At 37.4% G+C, this 8,360-nt stretch overlaps 1 long non-coding RNA gene across 1 annotated transcript in view; it reads right to left on the minus strand.

The window, feature by feature from the left end:
- Nucleotides 1–7,199, minus strand: part of LOC145722296 (uncharacterized) — a 33,214-nt gene extending 26,015 nt beyond the window's left edge. The window contains exons 1-2 of the long non-coding RNA XR_014146448.1: nt 7,074–7,199; nt 6,909–6,988 (exon numbers count right to left, since the gene is read on the minus strand). This is a non-coding gene — a long non-coding RNA (uncharacterized LOC145722296). The remainder of the gene's footprint in view (nt 1–6,908; nt 6,989–7,073) is intronic.
- Between the last annotated feature and the right edge of the window lie 1,161 nt (nt 7,200–8,360).

Below are 8,360 nucleotides of genomic sequence, written 5' to 3' on the forward strand. Positions count from 1 at the left end.
AAAAAAGTCTACAAAATGGATTACTCTTCTGTTTCAATAAATTAAAAATGAGAACCCGAAGGAAACTAAAGATACCGTTGATCTATCTGCCTTCAGCCTACCCCAGGCAGACATGACCTCTTCTATAATTACGGATCCAGCAGTCAGCAAGAATACCTCCTTCCTTAAGGGGTCTAACATCCCAGTTTATTGTCTCTGTACTGCACTCAACCCGCTCATCTTATTAAAGCTGTGGGCATTCAAGTGTGGAGCAAATTGGAAATGTGTCATTTTACTGACTGAAATGCAGAAGCTATTTGCTGACCCGCGTTTCCAGGTACAGCTGCATCCAGCAGTCAAACCTGCCCCAGCTCTGCATTAGTTACTATGAAATTATGCATATGCACAATAAGCCATTTTGTAACTAAAGTTGCTTTTCACCCCTGAAAAGGAGTATCTGGTTTACCATAAGCTCCTGGATTGTTTGGAAAGGTAAAATAATGATGATTTTTTTTCCCTATAAATGATAAATCCAAGGTCAGAGTAACCATTTTGATACAAACATTTTAGGCTGACTTCCAGGATTAATAAGAATGAAAAAGAGCAATAGGCTCTGTAGGTTATACTTAGAATATTCTAAGAGAATGAGCCACTACCAAATCGAAGTAAAACCTTTGGTAAATTTAGTATTTATATAACTCATAGTGTGTCTATTTCATATTTTGGCTAAAACTTCATATTCTTTATTTTCTTGAAGTGACATATATCCATATAAAATGCTACATAGTTCCAAGACAAGAAATTCTAAATCATACACTACTTTTTCAATAGTTTTTTAAATGTTTGTGCAACTTCCTCTATTATGTTAATCAGTAGCCCAGTTACAAGAGCAGAACAGTTGAGTTACTATGGAATTGGGATGTGTATTTTCTGGTTCTTTCCCTATAATTTTTCTGATGTTAATAAAAATCAGAATAAGCTGACAGCCTTAATAGCATGCATCAAAACTGAAAATATAACTCAATCAATTAATCACCTGAAGCATACAAAATGCATGAAAACGGAAATTATAAGACTTGGACATTAAACAATTTCACTTTTCTGTATCTTTCTTTTCACATCTGTAAAATGTAAATACCTGCTCTGCTAACTTACATGGTTACTGTGGGAATGAAGTTCTTAAGCAACTTCTTTATAAACCACAAAATACTATGCAAATGAAAGGTATTTTGGGGGGCACCTGGGCGGCTCAGTTGGTTAGGCATCTGCCTTCGGCTCGGGTCATGATCCCAGGATCCTGGGATCAAGCCCCATATTGGGCTCTGTCCTCAGTGGGGAGTCTGCTTCTGCTTCTCCCTCTCCCTCTGCCCCTCCCCCTGCTCGTGCTCTCTCTCTCAAATAAATAAATAAATAAATAAATAAATAAATAAATAAAATCTTAAAAAAAAAGAAAGAAAGGTATTTTTGGCCCACTGATATATTTTCCAACTGAGTAATCAAAAAACAAATTGTAAATTAAATAGTAAAATCAAAACCTAAGCAAGATAAGCTAAGTATTATATATACATGAGTTTTATGTATTATAAGATCATGAAGTTACCCATATGATGGATATTTGTTTTCTAATTCAAAACCCCCTGTTACTTAAAATGCCTAAATTTCCCTGCACACTCCAGAAGTCAAGGGGAAGAAGATTAAGGAAGGGGGATCGGGTCTTCACTACTGCATGCGCTGAGAAGAGAATAAGCAAGAAAACTGGGTGCAGCCTCTCCTCGCTATCCCAGTGGCTGTCAAACAGGCATAAGGATCACTTAACCAGCTTGCTGAGTTTCTCTCAAGTCATTTGAATTCATTAAATAAGTAATTAGACTAGTAGTGCAGCCTTCCAAATCTGCTTAGGGTGAGCCCTGAATTATTTCATATTTTCATATTTAATAGTTGTACAAAGGGGAGATAAACTGTATTTTCCAAGAATGTTGTAAGGGTCAAAGAGGATCAAAACACAGACTCCCAGAGCAAGAGTAGCAAAATTTTGGCACATCTCTTTTTTTCTCAGGCAGGTGAAGGTATCAAAAGATCAGATCAGGATCTGCTCTATTTTCTGTTCTTTGGAAAGGACTCCAGAACCAACCAACCTTTGGGTTCCCCCAACTGTCACTGCCCTAATCATCAAGGAGTAGGAGATGAAGAGATACTGATAATTAAATTTATTTTCTCTGAGTCGGTTTTTTTTTTTTTTTTCTAAGATTTTATTTATTTGTCAGAGAGAGAGAGAGCACAAGCATGGGGAGTGGCAGGCAGAGGGAGAAGGAGGCTCCCTGCTCAGCAGGGAGCCCGATGTGGGACTCCATCCCAGTACCCCAGGATCATGACCTGAGCCAAAGGCAGACGCTTAACCAACTGAGCCACCCAGGCATCCCCTCTCAGAGTTGTTTCTTGACAAAAACGGACACTATTTTTCTTACAAAACCTTTATAAGGAATCATGTAACCCTTAGTCCTATCTTCATCTTCTCTACATGTCATGAGTCTGGATGTTCCCAGAGCTGTGGGAAATTCTATAAGGGTTTTGGCCCTCTTTGAACCCTCTTCAATTTCTCTGATTTTGTATACTATGACAGTCTATGAGAACAAAAATGACTTGCTTTAATTTTTCTATGCATCTCACCCAGCTTTAAAGAACAGGCTTCAGGCAAAATCAGAACAATCTTCCAAAATTGAGAAAAGCAGTATTTATAGAATTTCTACCTCTGGCTTAACATTTGGCCTTTGATATTAAGACCCCAAACACTTCAAAATTATTGAGGACCTTAAAGGGACTTGGATTATGTGAGTTATTTCTATTGATACCATATTAGAAATTAAAACTGAAAAATAAAATATTTAAAAATCACATTGAAAGAGGCAATTCATAAACATAGACACATTGAGTGGCCATTATAAAATTGCCCAACCTTATTTCTGAAAAAAGTGTAGATTTAAACAAGATACCATTTTATACAACAATTGACTAAGTTTTTGGATCTGTTGTTTGTTCTGTTTGAGTGATTACACAGTGTTAGTGTAGAGAAATTCTACTCTCCTATATGACTTATAAACTGATACAATTTTTCAGGGCACCTGGGTGGCTCAGGTCATGATCCTGGGGTCCTGGGATCGAGCCCCGCATCAGGCTCTCTGCTCAGCAGCGAGTCTGCTTCTCCCTCTCTCTCTGCCTCTGTGATCTCTCTCTCAAATAAATAAATAAAATCTTTTAAAAAATTGATACAATTTTTCTCAAGAGCAAAATGGCAAAAATAATTCCATGATATTTGTTAAATGTTTCTGAGAATCCCCCAAATACTCAATTATTATGATTACTTCTATTTTACAGTTGAGCAAAGAATGGTTTGATAAACAACTGGCTTATGAGCTCACAACTTGTAAGTAGTGGAGCTTTTGTTAAAACCTGGGCATACACTTTTAAGAATCTACCCAAAGGACATACAAAGATGTATACAAACATTTATATAAAGGGTCTTAGCTGAAACATTATTTATAATAGAAAACTAATCCACCTCAATATCCAACAATTTATAATCAGCCAATATAACATTTCCACAGACTAAAAATTACATCATGGTGAGAACCACTCTTGCTCATGGATGGATTGTCATTACTTGCACAGTGCCTGACACATAGTAGGGCCTCAATAATATTTGTTTCAGATATGAATGATTACAAAATTATACACGAGTATAAGAAAATCATGTTTTAACAGAAAATTTCATGACTGAGGAGTAAGCATGTTATAAAAGAGCAAAGAGTAGTGAGTTAAACTAATGAAACAAGGAAGCCATTGGACAATGTGACTTGAATGCCTTGGTGGCCTAGATAAGCAAACCAAAATCTAAACCGGTCTAAAAACTAAACCTACAAAATTGAAACATAAGGACAGCCAATCACAAACAGCCAACTAAGCTTTAAAGTATAGACAATAATTTCGTTAGGTTGACTCCACTCTTTACAAAAGTCCCTCTCTGGAGATCCTGCCGGGAAGCACTTCTATCCACTTCCCTTTGGCACTGTCCCATTCCAATCGAGTTTTATTCAAATAAACTCTTAAAATTTTGATATGTCTCAGTTTAGCTTTTAACAAATATAACCACAATTTTGTAAAATCTACATGTGAGTGTAAGGATAGAAAAAAGCCTAGAAGTATAAACAGATGTATATACATGAATTTGTGTCTCTTTGTCTCTGTACTGATGCATAATAGTTAATAAATATTCGTTGACTGAATAAATGAATGAATGACATTTTAAAAAGAGTTATCCCTTGAGGGGATTATAAGTCATTTTTTCCTTTCTTCCTTTGCAATTTTCTATATCTAAGGAAATTTAAACAGTAAGCAGGAATTATCTTTGTAATAAGCAAGAATATTATAGGGGCGCCTGGGTGGCTCAGTCGTTAAGTGTCTGCCTTCGGCTCAGGTCATGATCCCAGGGTCCTGGGATGGAGCCCCACATCAGGCTCCCTGCTCAGAGGGAGGCCTGCTTCTCCCTCTCCCACTCCCCCTGCTTGTGTTCCCTCTCTCGCTGTGTCTCTCTCTGTCAACTAAATAAATAAATAAAATATTTTATAAAAAAAAGATTATAAAACAATCCTGCTGGGAAATATTGTTAGGAATTTTGGAATAAAAGCAGTAAATACAGACATCCCATAATCCAATAAAATATAACTTGTATCTTATTGTCCTATTTGTTTTACTTACTGCATTCAGCAATAAAAAATATCAGATGTTACAGAAAAAGGCAAGCTTAATATTGTTCAGTTAGTTATTACAAGGGTTGAGTCAAGAATCTAGGTCACTTGGTTTTCAGGCAAGTAGTTTTTTCCATTACACCAAACCGCTTAGAGTCCCAAAACACTAATGAATAAATGAGAGTATGGGCACTGCAATATTCACCATTCAACAGTTCTTATAAGCAAAATGATTTGCTAATTATTTGATATGAGCAGAAAACTCCGAAGTTCTAAAAAACACTACATGTTCATGTGACATGAATTGTTTCGGAGCGTTTGTGATCTTCCTAATAGTGTTTCCAAATCTGTGCCTGTTGGAGCAGCATTCGTGCATTATTCTGGGGAGGGGTCTATAGCTTTCATATGATTTGTAAAAGGGTCTGTGACTGAAAAAAAAAAAGTTGCGAATAACTAAAGCTATGAAGTCTGCAAGCAAGAGGAGGGAAACAAATGGAAGGTAAATAAAAGGCTTATGACAGGAAAGGGAACCTGAGCTAACTCTGTCTTCCTCTTTTATTTCTGGAACATATGTTTTAATACGCAAATGCTTGGTTTCATGATTTTGCTTTCTAAGTAGTGACACCTGGAAAGATACTGATGGGTTAAAAACACAGCCAAATTCTCTCTCCGGAATGAACTTTATCAGGTCCTAGGAAATCTATTTAATAATTTTCCTTTTCCTAATTAAACACAAATGCAAAATGCAAATGCAAAATACTTCCAAAGTATGCATCTTTTTAACATTGTAAATCACTACTGGGGTATTCTGCATTTATGTCTAAGTAGAAAAAGGAAAATTATTAAATAGATTTCTTAGTTTCTTGTCCCATAAAATGTGCTGCCCTTTCAGGAAGTTTGTAAAGTTGCTTTGAACAAATGCAGAATACACACTTCTCTGTGCATTTCACAATTATTGCTTAATTTAAAATTTAACTCTTGGGGCGTCTGGGTGGCTCAGTTGGTTAAGCGACTGCCTTCGGCTCAGGTCATGATCCTGGAGTCCCAGGATCGAGTCCCACATCAGGCTCCCTGCTCAGCAGGGAGTCTACTTCTCCCTCTGACCCTCCCCCTCTCATGTGCTCTCTGTCTCTCTCATTCTCTCTGTCTCAAATAAATAAATAAAATCTACTTCTTTTATTAATCTGCTTTTATTAAAAAAATAAAATAAAATAAATAAAATAAAATAAAATTTAACTCTTCCTCGGCTCGAGGACAGAAGCAAATACTTGTTTCCTATCCCAATATCCGGCTCCTCTGGAATAAAATTTAAAAATTCTTCACAGGGTTTGTTTCACTACTATTCCCTGCAAATATCTCTTGGGCCACAATTCCAAATTTCTGCAACAAACAGAAACAAAGCACAACACAAATTCTCCTTGAACTCAAAGGTTATATATGCAAATATCGTTCGTTAAGTGAGAATTGATACCCATCCAAATGAGATGCCTCTAGCATACTCTTCAACCACCTTAGCTGAATAAATGCTTACATCATCAACCCTTGTGAAGAGCATTTCTTGTTCTAGTTTTTGAGATGAAAATCATTCTTTTTAACACTACCATGAACAGAAGTTGTAGGAGCGTTAGATATGTTAATACACTCTTATTTCAAATCCAAATGCCCTTTTAAACTTCTTTTTCTAAAAAGAAATGACCAAAATAGCATTCACACTCAAAACTTAACTTTATTATTTGCTCAAATCTTTCGCAGCATCTAGTTTGGAGCTCTGATCTCCCAGCCCGTCAAATAACTTAGGGCAGGGCGAATCAGCATACCAGGTGGTGTACAATTCTTTCTCCATTGTCTTTCTTTTCGCCCAGCACCGCAGCTTATGAAAAACCCAGGAATGCTTTGCATAAGTAATCGTAATGACTATTTTTTTTTTAATTAAAACGTCACCGAGCCCCCCAAACTCCATCGCTAACAAGGCACTGGGGCTGTCAAACAGCGCGCTGCTCCAGTCTGGGCTGGGTCACCACGGGGTGGCATCACGTGGAGCTCTAACCGGAGGCACCTCACTGGAACGCTCGCTTTCTTTCGGGGCTCTAAGCAAGGGAAACAAACACCTGATCGTCCCACTCCCCTGCACCTCCAGACCCCAGAAAGCAAGCTGGTATTTGTTAGAAAGAAATTAAATTCCCTGACCTGTGTCTCGTTTCCAAAAGGCAGAGGAGACGCAGACTTGGTAAAGCAGTGAATCCCAGGTTTGCCTCCGTCCTTTCTCCCTGCCAAGTAAGATACAAACTTTAAAAAGCTCAGGAGGATGAGGGGAGGGAAGCGGAGCCGGGCAAGAGTAAATATATTGCTTACTGTTCCCAGAGTTATATGAGATTCTTCTGGCTCCTTTTTGCCTCTGGCTTTCTGTCAGGATCCTTTTTTCCGCCGGGACTACAGAGAAGTTCAAGTCTAATCCTTGGTAGGCGGGGCTAAACTGTGGGCTGGTTTCCTTTAGACTTTGCAGCTGTTTTTAAGGTGGCATGAAAGAGGAAGAGGGAGGAAAGCAGTGTTCTCCAAGAAGCGGATATCTTAAACGTAAATGTTTACTTATCAGTCTGAAGTCACAAAACGTGCGTAAAAATAATCTGTAAATTAACTGGTGTAAATCACATGGATGCTCCTGGGTGTGCCCGTGTGTTTGTTTGTGTGTGGGAGCACGTCTTGTCCTTAAGCAGTCATTGCTTCCTCTCCAATCCCCGCCAAACAAGTAAGAACAAAGTTGAAAAGATGAATAACCTAGAGCATTTTTGCATTCTTTAAAAAAGCAAAGTTTATAACAAACCCAAAATATAAGCTGTGTACATTTTGAAGATGAAAGATATAAGAGCACTTCAAAAAATCTATTCAAATATTTCCTCCCCAAACTCAAAACACCTGATAACCCAGTGTTTGTAAATTGAAGGTTAAAGGCATACCAAAGACTGTAATGCATATTTTGAGATAGGCAAAGATCAAATAACGTTGAATTACAAATTGGCAATACAAATTCAAATACCCCATATCACTGTAATAAAGAAGGTGTACTGTCTAAATTTATCCAAATGCCACTGGATCAGTGTCTTTAAAGATTGACATATTCATTTAGGATAGCTTGTTTTCAAACACAGGATCTTCTAGTTTTGCCTTTAATCGAATACTGAGCACACCTTCCTAGCTCTCTTATAACACTGTCAAAGAAATGTATTTTCTGCAGATTTCATCATTAAGTCTGCTGGATTATTTGCTTTCTGCCACCCAAGAATCAACTCCTTTTATTTTTTTTCCCCATAAATTCAACCTGGCATATTATAAATCTCTCCTTCCTAAAAAAACCCTTTAGTGTCTCATGGGATCCAGATCTTTTGGTTTTCAAAGAAGACCCCGAAATTCTTGAAAGGTGGCGTGTGTGAAATAGAGAAGCAGAGAGCACACTGCTATTTTTCACCCCTTCCCCAGATACAACTGGTGAAAGAATATGTTTTGCAAGGCATGTTTATCCTGAGACTCTGGCAAAGAAAGACTCCCTTTTCATTAGCTTTGTAGTGTTCTAGTCAGTTTGATAATAAAAAATCATAGCTTTCAATATTTGGAGAGGGAGGATTTCTAATATGTTATATATTA

This window comes from Leptonychotes weddellii, chromosome 6 (genome assembly GCF_054177405.1).
Source record: "Leptonychotes weddellii isolate Sample4059 chromosome 6, ASM5417740v2, whole genome shotgun sequence".
NCBI classification, from domain to species: domain Eukaryota; kingdom Metazoa; phylum Chordata; class Mammalia; order Carnivora; family Phocidae; genus Leptonychotes; species Leptonychotes weddellii.